The sequence below is a fragment of the Rattus norvegicus genome, chromosome 7 (assembly GCF_021556685.1).
Source record: "Rattus norvegicus strain SHRSP/BbbUtx chromosome 7, alternate assembly SHRSP_T2T, whole genome shotgun sequence".
Lineage (NCBI taxonomy): Eukaryota > Metazoa > Chordata > Mammalia > Rodentia > Muridae > Rattus > Rattus norvegicus.
This window is the reverse complement of record NC_141540.1, coordinates 116,151,465-116,167,112: the sequence shown is the minus strand read 5'-3', so window position 1 is coordinate 116,167,112 and position 15,648 is coordinate 116,151,465.

Sequence of the window (15,648 nt, the reverse complement as noted above, 5' to 3'; positions counted from 1 at the left end):
GTGCCCACCTACCTGGGTGAGAGTCAACACAGGCTTCCCATGACCAGATACACTGGACCTGGGTACCATGAGAAGTCGGGTGAGGCCTGGGAGAGGAACCTGGATGGGACTGTGATGGCTGCTGTCACCTTCATTAAGATTGGGTCTGAAATTAGAAGAGAACCCTGAGGGAAGGTCCAAGTCTGGGAACTGGGGCTGGGGTCATCCTCTTAGGAGCCTAGCCCTTGGAGGAAGTGAGCTTAGTGAGATGGTAGCTGTGACCTGTGGGAGATGGTGGGCTGTGGCTGGAGCGGACTGCACTGGTCCTGGCTCCAGTTCATTTACACCATGGTCCTTTGCCTGCTTGTTCTTGCCTCCCAGCAGCCCCACCACTGGGGCACTCCTTGCATCCCCAACTAGTGTCATGCTGTCCTATGGGACAGGTTTTTAAGTAGGGAGTTCAGGGCTCCCTGTTGAGTGACAGGGCAAGCTGCAGACTGGCTAAATATAAGGAATTAATGAGAGATTCTGTTTGTGGTTCCAAAGATGTAACCCCCAGCTCTCCTCACCCCTTAATGTGTTTAATAGCAGAGAGGCTTAGGCTCCAGGGGTGGGAGGTAAATCAGGGTGTGGCGCCCCTTAGAGGCACTATCCTCAGGCCAGAGAGCCATGAGAGTTCTTGTTTGATGGGGATAAGGGCGATGCCAGGGTTCTGAGGCCCCTTAGGGATTCTGAACCCTCTGGCTGGGGTTGATAGAGCTCCCTCTGTAGGACTCCTTGACCAGGGTTGTCCTCCCACTAATTCCCCAGGCTTCTGTCCAGCACCCTGGCTGCCTAATGTCCTATCAGTGAGATCATAGCCTCAGTCTTCAGCGCCATCCTTCCTCTGTACCCCTATCCCAGCAGCAATCCATGGAGGAGCTTGCCCAACCAAAGAGAGCTGCCCCTGGGAGATGGAGAGCTTTGTCCACAACTCACAAAGGACAGGAGGTAGGAAAGACAAATGTTCGGTGGCTAAACACGTGAATGAAAATCTTTCCATGGAATTCAATAGAAACATCACCCTATAGGACTGTCCCCTACTACCATCTCTAGTGGGAGTAAATTCACTGTGTGCTCCTCAGCCATTACAACCTTCATGCCTATGTTCCTTGTAATCTGTGAGTCAGGACTGGCTGCTGTCCACAATGCTGAATTGACTGTCCTATAACTGGGGGTAGGCATGTGCCTTATACTCTGGGCTTCCTAGGAAGCCGGCCACAATGAAGCTTAGGGATTCTGGGCTGTGGCCTCCTGAAGAAGGATTCTGGGAAGGTTGGAGGAACATCCGACCAGGCCCATGGGTACATCAAACCGGCAGAGAAGCAGTGTGGAGTAAAAGGACAGACACAAGGGGGCCTTCTCGCTCAATGCCACCCCTGCAGACCTGACACCAGAAAGTTTGTGCCCTGTGCTGAGAGGGCAGAGCCCTGTGGTCTGTGAACCTCCCATCCACAAGGTCCTGTACACATGACTATTAGGACAGACCCATCTATAGCCCCTGACTTTCTCCCACAGGAACACCCCACATCTTCCCGCAGTTCTCTAAGGCTGCACAAACTCCCATGACTCCCATCTCTGTTTTAGTAGCAACTATACAACCAAACCTGAGCATGCCAGAGACACCCTGAAGCCTGACCATTCTGCGGCCAGCCACCTACCTGCACCCGTTCCTGGGAAATCCTTTCCCGGTGGGTCTGCGGAAAGCACTTGTAGCTGAAGGGACACACAGCTCTTCAGTGTTCATTTTCTACAGCCCTGCTTTGGCTGCCTGGTCCCTATGCCAGCTCTGTGTTAGGCTCCACACTATAGCTTGGCCACTATGCCATCCAACTACAAGGTCACACTCTGCTAAGCAGCTTCTCTTGTGGTGGGGAAGCCAGGCCCTCAGCTGCTGTTCTGATCAAGGGCTTCTGAGCCTTCCTTACTAATTGGATTTTATTTGCTGACATTAAGTGGCACTATGGGCTGACATGCTTAACTTCTCACTTGATAAATGGAATTAGAATGTCATTGTGAATCCCTTAAAAGCTTTATAAAGGATAGTTATGCCTGTTACCATGCTCAGCATCTAACCCTGGGTTAACCTCTCAGGACCTCCAGTGTCCTCTCTTACCTCCTCTCTCGGTGACCTGACAGCAGCATATCTTCTGGATCTTTTCTGAGGCTTTCTCACCCCATCTCCTATGAGCCTTGGCGGGGCTGGTACTGATGTTGCTGCAGTAAGGCTTTGGGTCATGTCCACATTGAGTCCTGAAGGATCTGACAGGAAATTGTGTAGGGTCACTTGTCTATGAGGCATCTCAGAAAGACATGCTTCCCAGGGCATAAAGAGTGGAAGTGGACGGGGCCTGGCAGGTGGGAAGCTGCTCTTTAATGAAGCCAGAAGTTCTGTTTTAGAAATGTATAGTGATGGCCAAGCAACTGTGAATGCAGTGATGGCTGAAATGGTGCCCCATGGTATTTGTGGCTTAAACAGCTAGACCCATGAAGGAGGTGTTCACTCTGGAGTCTGGGATGGGGACAGGAAGCTTCCAGGGACAGGCCGGAACAACCAGGAGCCCCAGAATATCAGGAAGCCTGCAGGGGTCAAAGAGGAGCCAGAGTCACGCAGGGGAGTTGGAAGCACTGTCTGAGGTCAAACAAGGTACAGAGGGAGGGAAGAAATGCCTGCCTGCATTTCTGCTCCTCACTTTCTGTCTCCCAGTAGCTGTGTTCTCTGGCAAAGCTTTTGAGAAAACAGCAAAGCAGGTTAGAAAAGAGCATGAAGGAGTAAAGCCAGTGCGAGGGAACACTGAACAAAAGTCACATTGGAAGCAAAGGCTGGTTGCGTGTATGGCTGCTGATGGCTCCAGAATCAGAGGTGACTGGCTTTGTTTCTTTCCTTGAGTTTACGGAGTATTCACTAAAGTTAAGGCCCTGGGGATACCATTGTACAAACATAAGAACACCACTGTGGCCTGGGTACCAAGTCAGGAGGCAACATGAGGAGGGAGACCTTGACCCCTTGTGTATTTGCCATGGGCTCAGGGGAAGGTATGCATCAGTTGAAAAGTGGGAACCAGATGTTCACAAACATAATATCATCCATCCACTAGGCTTGTCATCTACCCATCCATCTGCTCATTGATTCATTCATCACTAGTCATCCACTCGACCTACTACATGCTCTATCTACCTACAGATACTTCTGTCCATCAACTACAGAACACATGTACTCATCTGTTCGTCTGCTTATCTTTCACCATCCACCCATCTATCATCTGCCATCCACCCATCTTCTATTGATCCATCTATGCATCATCCAAACACTTTCCATTCTATTATCCATCTCTCCAATTGTCTGACTGCTTATTCATCATCCACCGATCCCTCCACCTATCCATCCACCCATCCATCCACTCACCCACCTATCCACCTATTCCTCAACCATCCACCATTTACCTGTTCATCCATTTATCCATGGCTTCTTGTTCATCATCTATGCATTCATCCATCATCCATCTAACATCCATTATCCAGTCATCTACCCACCCATCTACCTCTCTGCTCATCCATCATCTCGTCATCTGCCCATTTGTACTCAGTTACCCTTCCCTCTTCCACCCACTCACCACCCATCCATCTGTGCATCTGACACGATCGCCCTCACTGCACAGCCTGCTCTCATTGTTACACATCTGCCAACCCCCTTCCAGGGCCTTAGAAAAGTCTCCCTCCTGTGAACAGCTGAGGCCAGTTCCTTACCTGGACTTAGCAGAAGAGTCCATGATGTGTCCGTTGCCAGTTGCATCCTGAGTCCATAATCCCACCAGCCTTCCTACTTTACAGATGGCAAACAGATGCTGCAGATGGAGCCTGCAGGCTTGAGCACCCAATCGAGATGAGCCTGAGCTGTTGTACTTGCCCCCTTCTTCTCCTGTTTGGAGGTGGACTACTGTGGGCACAGACCCTGTTGGGCTTATGGCATACAATAAACAAGGGTTTTCTTGCCTCACTTGGGGATGGAGAGCCTGTGGCCTGGAGGAGTTGGGTCCCCCGGTCCTCCATGTCACTTTACCATGTCATTGTGGAGGTGGGCAATCCCTAAGCATTCCAAATCATATTGCAGTCTGCCCATTGCCCCCTTGAAAGTTACCAGCCCACACCCAGCCTGTGGGATGGAGATAGGCAGTGGACCTCAAGGTATGTCTGAGGCCTTTTAGTGAAGGCAAGATTAGGTCTTGGGCATTTACTCATCTAGGGCTGAGCTAACATTCCTCCTGTCAAGTAGATCATCTCCCTGGATCACAATTCCAAAATTTTCAGAATTGACTTTCTGCCTGGCATCCCCTCACACAGAGGTGTTGTCCAGGGAAGGCATCAGTGGCTCCTCTAAGGAGGTTCCTGCCATTCAACTTCCCCAGTGCCACCACATGGTGGAGGGGTCACCATGAGTCTCTACCTCTACCTCTGCCTGCTCTCACTGGGCTGGCTCTCCTGTCACCTGTCTGCTGAGCATAAGGCTGGGACTGCAAGTCTCCCTCTTGGAGACTGGTGATTCTCATGCTTTGCTTCCTTCCATTTTCTTTCTCAGTATTTATTGACACCATCTTAGTTAGGGTTTTACTGCTGTGAACAGGCACCATGACCAAGGCAAGTCTTATTAAAGGACAACATTTAATTGGGGCTGGCTTTCAGGTTCAGAGGTTCAGTCCAGTATCATCAAGTTGAGAACATGGCAGCATCCAGGCAGACATGGTGCAGGGGGAGCTGAGAGTTCTACATCTTCATCTGAAGGCTGCTAGCAGAATACTGGCTCCCAGGCAGCTTGGACAAGGGTATTAAAGCCCACACCCACAGTGACACACCTATTCCAACATGGCCACACTTCCCCATGTTATATTTCAAGACCATTCAATTTGAAGCAGAGTTGTGTATTGTTAGGAAGAGAGTTTAGCATAGACTTAGCATGGGGTTGGTAGAAATAGAGGCACCCAAAGAGGCAGAAGACACACCCAAGTGTGAAAACTGCAACTGAGGCTGCACCTTCACCAATGGCCTTCTGCGGCATCGCACAGTGCCAAGTCTCAGCTGTTCTTCATGACTCCTTCATAATTTCAAAACCAGTACCACCTGAGTGACTCTCACACATTACCAAGTACAGCTGCAGCACAAGGCACAACCTTGGCCTCCTCTCAAACACAGCTTCTTTGTGCTCTCAGAAAACACTTCCCAGAAGATTTCACCTTGATGCTGGTCTCTTCTTAATCACTGCTAGTTTCTTAGCTCCAGCTCACCAGCATCAATTGTCCCAGTAGCCTCCTCCTCTTGACTATAAAATCAGAGGCACATGGCTGAAGCTGCCAAGTTCTGCTGCTTGCTGAGGCTAGAACAAGGCCCCCTTGTTCTGTTACATTATCACCAGGTTTGTTTACCAACTCCTTCACTGCCTAAGCTTGGCTGTCCTGGAACTTGCTCTGTAGACTGACTTAGAACTCAGAGACACGCCCTCAAGCCTGTCTCTTAAGCACTGGGATTAAAGGTGTTGTCCACCAAGCCTGGATTTAAATTTTTCTTCACCTAGAATTTGCTCTGTTCTAGGCTGGACTTGAACTCAGAGATCTGCTTGTTTCTGCCTCCTGGGATTAAAGGTGTTTAGCACCATGCCTGTATCTAAATTTAGCTGGGTAGGATCTTGCCCCAAAGTCCTACTCCCTTAATATGTTATCTCGTTGAACATAGGATTCAACTTCATTTCATTTCCTGGTGTCCCTTTAATACTCAAACCATATATTTTATGTATTTCCTTTCTAAACTTGCTACACTTGTTTAAAATGCTCTTCATGAGACTCAACCAGAGAACACAGTCTGTGCTGAGTGTTTCTGAGACTTCCTTCGTCAAGGCAATTAATCCGAGTCTCTTTACCTTAGCCTTGGGCAGATTCTTCAGTAAGAGCAAGAAGTAGCCACATTCTTCACCAAAATACCACAAAACAGTCTCCAGTTCACGTTACGAAATTCTCCACTGAAACCAGGTCTGCACAATTCAAATCGCCCCCAGTAACAAAGTCTTCCATATTCTTACTAGGAGAGCCCATCAAATCCTATTTAAAGTATTCCACTGCTTTCCAAATCCAAAGTGCCCAAATCCACATTCTTCCAAACAAAAGCATGGTCAGGCCTATCACAGCAATACCCCAGTCCCTGGCACCAACTTCTGTCTTAGTTAGGGTTTTACTGCTATAAGCAGACACCATGACCAAGACAAGTCTTATAAAGGAAAACATTTAATTGGGGCTGGCTTACAGGTTCAGAGGTTCTGATATCAAGTCGGGAACATGGCAGCATCCAGGCAGGGATGGTACAGGAGGAGCTGAGAGTTCTACATCTTCATCTGAAGGCTGTTAGTAGAATACTGGCTCCCAGGCAGCTAGGACAAGGGTATTAAAGCTCATATCCACAAGGCCACACTTGCTCCAGGAAGGCTACACCTCTCAACAGTGCCATTCCCTGGGCCAAGCATATACAAACCATTACAGACATCTTCTGTGTCTATGTCCCAGCATGGGCATTGGAGCCCCCTAAACATCCTATGACATGAGGAATGTATGTACCTAAGGAGCTGGTGGTAATGAGACCTTTGCCCTGGTGACTTTAAGGTCCAGGTTCTGTCCTGGCTCCCTGTCCCATTAGGTTTAGGTAAGGTGAGGATGCCTCCTGTGGTGGTTTGAATATGCTTGGCCCAGGGTGTGGCACTACTAGGAGGTGTGGCCTGTTGGAGCAGGTGTGGCCCTGTTGCAAGAAGTATGTCACTGGGGGAGTGGGCTTTGAGACCTTCCCCCAGCTTCCTGGAAGTCAGTCTTCTTCTCTTAGCTGCCTTCCAAACAAGAGCTAGAACTCTCAGCTCCTCCAGTGCCATGCCTACCTGGACACTGCCACGCTTCCTGACATAATGATGATGGACTGAACTTCTGAGCCTGTAAGGCAGCTCCAAGGAAATGTTGTCCTTCATAAGAGTTGCTGTGGTCACAGTATCTCTTCATAGTAATGAAACCCTAACTAAACATCTCCCTTTAGTTAGATGATGGAGTAGGTGAACTAAGCCTCTAGGGATCTCTGTCATTACCCGTGGACTAAGATCACTAGTCAGTTTGGCTCAGACTGGCCCCTCCACCCTCTGCCTGAGGGCAGGCCTGTTCCTCACACAGAGGTCTTAGATGGAGACTGTTCCAGAGATCCACAAGTGGTCAAAATGCAGAGACTCAATGACCATAGTTTGCCTAGTTTTAATTAGTACATCTACAGTACAACCCCTACGCCAAACATTAGCATTAAACATTGTGGAAGACGGGCCAGAGGACCAGGATGACTGTTGCCAGAGTGTCAGTGTTACCTAGATACATGAATTCCCAATAGCATTACTGCATGAACAAGGCCTGAAAGATGACATCAGTTGATTTGGCAACACTGATGGTTGAACTTCACAAAACCCTTGATAAAGAGCTACAGGCCACCAATGATTAATAGTAGAAGAATCAGTTTTCTCTGAGAACTGATGGGTTATCCACTGCAGGTAGTCAGCCATAGATACATGCATGCATGAACAAATCAAATGGAGTTAACAGCGTGTGTGTGTGTGTGTGTGTGTGTGTGTGTGTGTGTGTACATATATATATATATGTGTGTGTGTGTATATATATATATATATATATATATATACAATCTTATCTAAGTGTGTGTGTGCAAAAGACAATAATAGTTAAAGAAAAGATCATGAGTCTGAGAGGGAAGGGAGAGTATGGGAGGTGTTTGAGGAATGACTGAGGAACAGAAATGATCTAAATGCAGTACATATGTATGAAATTATCAAACAAGCAAACATTTTAAAAAATAACTATCGGGCTTTCTGAAGACTAAGACAGGACCCATCTTGTAGGCAACAATCCATTTCCAAGTATGCAATCAAAGTTTCTTCAATGTCTCCCCCATTTTGAGCCCATTTCATTTGTGACCTATTCAGAGCAAGAGCCTGACATCATTATCCTGGGTCTTTCCTGAACACAGAATCAACCCTTGCTTCCTCTGTGGCTTCGGGAATCTTCGAGGTCATTAGGAAGCTCTGAGCATTGTGTTTCTTAAACAACTTTTTCAGACACTGATTTCTTTTGAGATGTAGAAGAAGATTGAGAAGGAAACCCATCTCATCGATGTGAGGAAGGATTGCAAGTCTTTGCTACTCTGTTTTGGTTCCAGGCATTTGAGACAGACCCTCAAGAAACTTTCATTGGATGTGAACAATAACATGCCCCCAAAATACCATGATAAAAGATGTGACAGGAGCAAAAGTTCATGGGACAAAACTGTTTCATATGAGTTTTGGAGTGGACCAGAGGTCTTGTGACAACTGTAGGCAGGGCTGAAGCAATGCAGTGCTAAGAAACATGAGGCTGTGCAGTGGGTAGGGAAGGGAAAGCCTGCTCTCCAGTTTATAGTAAACATTATGTTCATGGGGCTAGCAGGTTCATTATGGAATATGCAGTATTGCAAATTATTAATTGCTACCATTACAGAATGGGTTTACATCATTTTGTTTGCACTCCAAGAAAGAAAATGGCAGATCATTTGCTAGCACATGGTGTGAACATACGTGTGTATGGTCATTATAAAAGGTACTGTACTGTGTTTTAAAACTTTAGTCGAGTTCTAGAATAGTAATGATGACACAAATAAAACATTTTATGGGAGTGCACTAGTAAACATCAGCAAAACCACCAGCCTAAAAAAACCCCACTCTATGAAACGATTCATTAAAAATGGATATATAATCATGTCCATGTCCCCTTTGATTACAACTGGTTTTCCTTATTTAGAATATCATTTTGCTATTCATATGATTGTCTATGAGTTGAGAGACTTCATATCAGTTTTATAAATTATGAAATATTAGTTCAATTACTGAATCATGAAAGTCTTAATCACTAAATAATGTTTTTTTACATTTTAGTATATTAATCATGACAGAAGTTAAATTATATATAATTTAATAAGAATGTAGATCGAATTATAAGCTGTTGGGTACTCTTTATTTTAAATTGCCTTCTCTGAAGAATACTGATGTCATGTTGCCCTACGTGACGATTATTCATTAACAGAAGCTGTTCAGGCTGGCTTTCTTTTTTTCCACAATAATTTGCTTTTTATTTCATGTCTGTTAAGGAGAGAGAAATGGCTTTGACTAGATAAACCTTAATGAAGATGAATGAAAGGTCTGTGGTAGGGAAGCTTTTGAGTGACACAGCATGGTGTCAGTTCTGACCTTGTCCACGTTGTAGGTGTGGGGCCTTCTGAACAGCACTTACTCACTGTGTTTACTTTTTAATGTGTGGAGAAGGATGGTGGTAAAATAACTCACACAGTACACAGCTCAATGCTCCACGGATGCAGATTAGTGTCAATAATTGTAACTTCTATGGATCTTTTGAACCAACAATATTATTTTATAAAATCACCGATTTTGTTTTAATTATATGAATGGATAGTCATATCCTAGCAGGGAGGCAATGGAATATTCTTGGCGTAAATTGTTTCATACATTGAATAAATGATGTCATGTGCACACTAATTCCCCATTAAAAGGACATTAAATTAGGAATATATGTTTACACACACGCATCTATGCACTTGTTCTCTCGAGATACTCAAGCCATTTCGACACAGATAGATATTTAAATGGTAAAATGTATCCAATTAATATATTCGGCCGTTTAAATCATTTGACCATTTCTCTATCATCCCAGAACAACACTGACGCAAGGAATTAAATGGAGTTCTGCAGTCATCGCTGAACTTCTATTGACCCAAACCAGTCACATCTTAAGGGATGCGTTTGGATGGAATGCGTTGCACATGTTAGGGCAAGGAAATGCACATTAGGATGGTAATTACCACAAAAATTTAGGTCCGGAATAAATACAATGGTTGCATTTTATACCAGGTGAGAGTTCGTTGTTGAAATAGTTTGGGGATAATTAGCAGTGTGCAGCATAAATATCTTGGACTGATTCCCGGTGACGCTGGGATTCAATGTCAAAGACCTGAACATATTAGGAAGTGTTCTACCATTGAGTTGCCCCCTAGCTTCTCTTTAGGAAGCTTTAAGATCTTTATCCTTGGGAGATCCAGCAGGCTACATTTCCTTCCAAGAAGAGCCCCGTGCATGGGATAGAACTGGTGTCATGCTCTCATTTTTCTTATTATATTTCTGAGTCTCAAAAACGTACAGTTGCAAAAAAAACCCCAAAAAAACCCAAAAAACAAAAACGTACAGTTGCACAGAAAATCCTATTGCTTTCCTCTTAGAAACATTGCATCCATTCTACTGCCTTGAGTGTCCAGGTACAGAAGAGGCTCTCTAAGTCCAAAGAAGTCAAATGTCTATCAGATGGATGTGGCAGACCCGAGGGAAGCCTCATCATCCTGTGTTCATGGGGATCTGGTGCCATAAAGCCTTCCTTCAGCCCAGCATTGAGTACTCTCGGGCTCTTCGTAATATCTGGGTGTTTATTCTAATAGTCATGAGCCTTGAAAGCCTGTAGTCCACATGCCCACGTGTTTGTAAACTCTAGATTGTTCCCATTATAACACTACTGTGCTCTGGCAGCCCAGACTCTTAAGACTGGCCCGCAGCTGTTGCTAGGCATTGGAATCTCATCACCTATTTAAAGCGTTTTAGCATCCTAGATCATCACAGTGAGTTACTTGGCAGTCATTGAGTCTTTCCTGCCATCAAACAGGTTTGTGAATATACAGAATATTGGATGCACACAGATTGCAGAAAGGCCAGGGGTGCTTTCCCTCCCTGCTAGTAATCTGTACGCCGGGTTCCTTTCCATTATTCTCCACAGTACAATCTGTGGTTGTGACAGATCTCAGTCACCTTTCTCAGGGAGGGTGTTGGGAAGTGATTGCCTACCAAGTGCTTTTCCCTATCAAGGAATGTTTCTCAAGACACTCGAGTCTGTGCCTCAAGAGCCCAGAGAGCTTTCCAACTCTGCCTCCGCAGGAAGACACTGAGTGTAGTCCTCTGAATCTGAATTCTATTAGCTCCATTTGATAGCTAAACCCCACCACGTCTCATCGGTGTGCTTATGCATGTATGAAAAACGATTTTGCCTTCTGTGTCAGTTGGGGATAAGCATGTACATTCAGGATCATCATGACGGATCTAACTAGCTCAGCGTTTCCTCGTTGACTAAAGGAAGACCAGCCAGGGACCCACAGCGTGGACTTCATCATGGTTCTCACCTTGGACTGACTCTTCAATTCAGCAACAACACTTTCTGGTATCTGTAGTGTTTGATAATAGACCCATTCAAAACTTAAAAAGTAGTTTTCATTTGAGATTCTAATCAGTTCAAGATTGAGAAGTAAATTATACACCGCCTTACTATTTCCGTGCATGTTTCTATGTCACAGCAGCCTGGCAAATCGAAGGAGCAAAATCCGGAGACTTGGAAGCCTAAGTTTGGACCCTAAGAGAAACACTGTTCTGGAGCAAGGAGACTTAGGACTCCTTCTAATAAATATCAGGGCACTTTTCATCCTGTCAGTCTTATTTTTTTTTTTAAAGATTTACTTCTTATCCAGTGTTCTGCCTGCATGTATGCCTGCTTGCCAGAAGAGGGCAGCAGATCTCATTATAGATGGTGATGTGGTTGTTGGCAATTGAACTCGGGACGACTGGAAGAGTGGTCAGTGCTCTTAACCCCTGTGCTATCTCTCCAGCCCAATCTGGGTGGTTTGAACTGAATTGGCTTTGACTCAACACCGTTTCACTCTGTTCTTTCCTTATTCAACGAGGAACGTTGCAAAAAGGCTTTAGGGCTTATAAATGTGAAGGCGATAGCAATTTTTTTCTCTTAAAAATCTCTGATACTGTTTGAAATATTCTTGTGAATTTAACGTATTGGTAAATGTTTTTCCACTAATAAAATAATAACTTTTTTTGCCACCATTCTGCACATGGTAGCTATTGTCTGGGAGCGTGAGCGTATGTTAATTGCAAGGAAACAGTGTGGCAAGGTGAGACTTGTTCCATAGTCTTTCCTTAAACAAGGAAGTTTGAAGTAAGAAAGTGTTGATTCTCAAAGTGCAATATAAAAGTTTACAAACACAATCTTGATTGAAATAGGATTCCATCACTTCTCCCAACTCCTTTCTTCACTTGAACCCCACTTCTGCCAGTTAAAAAAACACTTACCCTCAGAAGTTTTCAAGGAATTAATTACATGAGAAAGCATGCATTGTTTAAAAGTTTATCAGTCTTGCACTCTAAAGTTTGCATATTTGCATATGTAATTTTTAAATTAGCATGTTGGGATGACAAGTCCTCTGCTCCTGTCCTGCTCAAACACTACATATTTTAGCGTATTAAATTTTTTCTAAAGGTCTTAGCATGTTGTATATTCCCTCAGTATTCCTAGCATTCCACATTGAACTGTATTTTTGTGTGTATGTGTGTTTTGCCCACCTTTCTGTACGTGCACTATGTGCTTGTCCTTGCTCATGGAACCCGGAAGGACACATTGTGAGTCCTGGAACTGCTTGCTGTTCTGTACAATTGTGAACGAACGTGTGTGTGCCAGGATGAAATCTCTACCCTGGTCCTCCGTGTGAGCATCAAGTGCTCCTAAGCCATCTCTACCGATCCTCACACTGTACTTCTTCAAAGCATTCATTTTGATTCATATTTACGGCCACTGGATTGCAATAAGGGAATATGAATGCTTTCTACGGCTGTCATTGGACATGAGATTTGTATCAGTCCAACCAGATACACTATTCAGCCATTTTATGCTTTCTTTTTCCTAAGTAGTTAATTTTCTTTTTGTATCTTAAAACTCGGGGTTGGGGATTTAGCTCAGTGGTAGAGCGCTTGCCTAGGAAGCGCAAGGCCCTGGGTTCGGTCCCCAGCTCCGAAAAAAGAAAAGAAAAGAAAAGAAAAAAAACCCTCTTCCACTTTGGCCACTGCAGTCACATGGTGTTGAAAAAAAACCCTCTTCCACTTTGGCCACTGCAGTCACATGGTGTTACCATGGCATTTACTTATGTGGTGATGACGTCTTCCTCTGCCATACGGTAGTGGTAGGGTTTCTACACATGTAACCAGAAATTAATAATGTGCTTTCAAGAGTTTGAGGGATCGAACCCAAGGCTTCATGCTTGTGAGGTACTCCCCTCATCTGCTATACCTCCAACCCTGTTTATTCTTTTGTTTTTGTTCATCAGCACAATGGTAAGGAGAGCGGTTTTCATGTTATAAAATCACTGTGTCTTCAGATGTCTGCTTCATAAAAGGAAGGGCGGAGGGAAGAGGCAGGGCGTTTTACTACTCAGCACTGATGGGATCACCCTGCTCTGTGATTCCGTAGAGACTGAAGAGCACGGAAAAGGCAGTCCCAAAAGGTCATATTTCAAACCTGCAGTCAAGTCTATCACAGAATTTCTGCCATGTGCAATAGCATTCGAGTTCAATACGATGGGTGATGAAAGCGGCCCTATTCTTTTGAGGAAAAAAGGTGAGAGCCTTCTATCCATGCCTCCCTTAAATTCTCTTCTTGTCCTGTATGATAGCTCCCTGTGGTATTAAGCATTGAACTTGAAGCGACAACAAGAGGATGCTTAATCACCGATCCGAGCTCATCTTTATCGGATTCTTTCTCATTGGTGATGTCATTAGGGTCCCAGTTTTATAGTAAATGAAAAACAATTTTCGGTTTTATTATGGAGAGAAAACTGTTGGCATCTTCTGAGAGTTACATTGAATTAATAAGTGACATATATCACACATAAGCACATATCTACATATGTATATATAATTTCATATCAGACGGTCCCCCTTTCACAGCAACCTTCTCCAACTTCGTGCTCCCTGTCTTCTCCATATGAGCATGTGCAGAGTGAACTCTTTCTGTAAGGCCGTGATCTTACCAGTGGTTGTTTCCAAGGGGGAAAAAGCAAGTGAGTTTCTACTCTGTTTGCATCTCAGCTAAGAATGAAGATTATAGGCATGCTTAAAAGAGCTCATCATCACCTAACCTGAGAAGAGCAGGGCGGGTGAGAGGCACCGGTTTCACCTCAGCTCTTTGCTCTGACACCTTGTAAGTCTTTGTGATTAACATCAGACTTAACGGTTTCTCACCGTCTGGAGGGGAAATGAGCAGTGCAGTGCTCACTGCCTCTGGTTGTCGCTGATGGGTGTTTTCATCTTTAATTGGAAGATGCAGCCGAAGGTCCAGAAATGCCTTGTTGTTTCACAGCAAAATATCTATATACTGTCTTCAAATTGTCAGTAATGCCGTTATCGCAATAATTCCAGTTACTCTCTGTTAATGGAGATAGGTACCAATTCTGGTAACACTAGTATTTTCCATCAGTCTTATGCCTCAGTTTCACAGCAAAATATCTATATACTGTCTTCAAATTGTCAGTAATGCCGTTATCGCAATAATTCCAGTTACTCTCTGTTAATGGAGATAGGTACCAATTCTGGTAACACTAGTATTTTCCATCAGTCTTATGTCTCAGTTAGGATCATGGTCACTGTAAAGTGCCACTTCGCCTTAGATTGCAAACACTGATAATTTCTTACATTCTTTCATTCAATAAATTCAGAGGAGGTGACGATTTCTTACTAAATTACTAATCAGTAGCATAGCCATCATTTACCCAGGAAGCTTCTTCAGGTATAGGTACTGTATTGTTTACTGGTTATTTTATTTACACTTCAAATGTTATCCCCCTTCCCAGATTCCCCTCTCCCAACCCCCATCTCATCCCCCTTCCCCTGTCTATCCCTTCCTCTCCCCCTGTCTGTATCATCCCCCTCCCCCTGCTTCTGTGATGCTCCCCCACCCACCCATTCCCACTTCCCCACCCTGGCATTCCCCTATGCTGGGGCATGGAGCCTCCACAGGACCAAGGGCCTCCCCTCCCATTGATGCCAGATAAAGCCATCCTCTGCTAGGTATTATATAATCAATATCATCTAATAAAATAGTCACAGAAAACCATCCTGAAGACATCTCTCTGCCAGGTTAGAACTTTAGAGTTTTTAAAAATGAATGCTAACTGATCATCTGAACCAGGAAAGGAAGCTAAGTGTCGTTGCTAGTTCTACTCTGGATTAGATTCAATGTGATTCACTTAAACCATGTGATCGCACTAACATAGAGTGTACATTAAGTTTTTATGTCGCCGTACTTTAGTGTCTTATGAGTTACCTGTCACCCAGAAGGTTTGGCTAATTCCAGGATCCCATAGGTAACGAGTAGCCAGCTCATGACTTAAATGTCAGCCTAGGCATTCTCCTGATCCTCTGACTACATTGAGAGTGTCCTATGTACAAAGTCTCGTCTGTCAACCGTCTTAGACTTTTCCTGAGATTTTTCAGCTGCAGCTCACCAGTCTGTCTTAACGGTTTTGGCAGTTGCTGTTAATCCATACGTGGGGACATTGCCCTACCGTGGAAGGCTGAAGGGGTGACCTCACTTGCAGCCTTGAAGAGGAATTACCTTACATGAGTTGTAGAGCATCTGCGTTTACACAATGGAACACTTAACAGGTTCAGCATCTATTTAAAAGGCATCA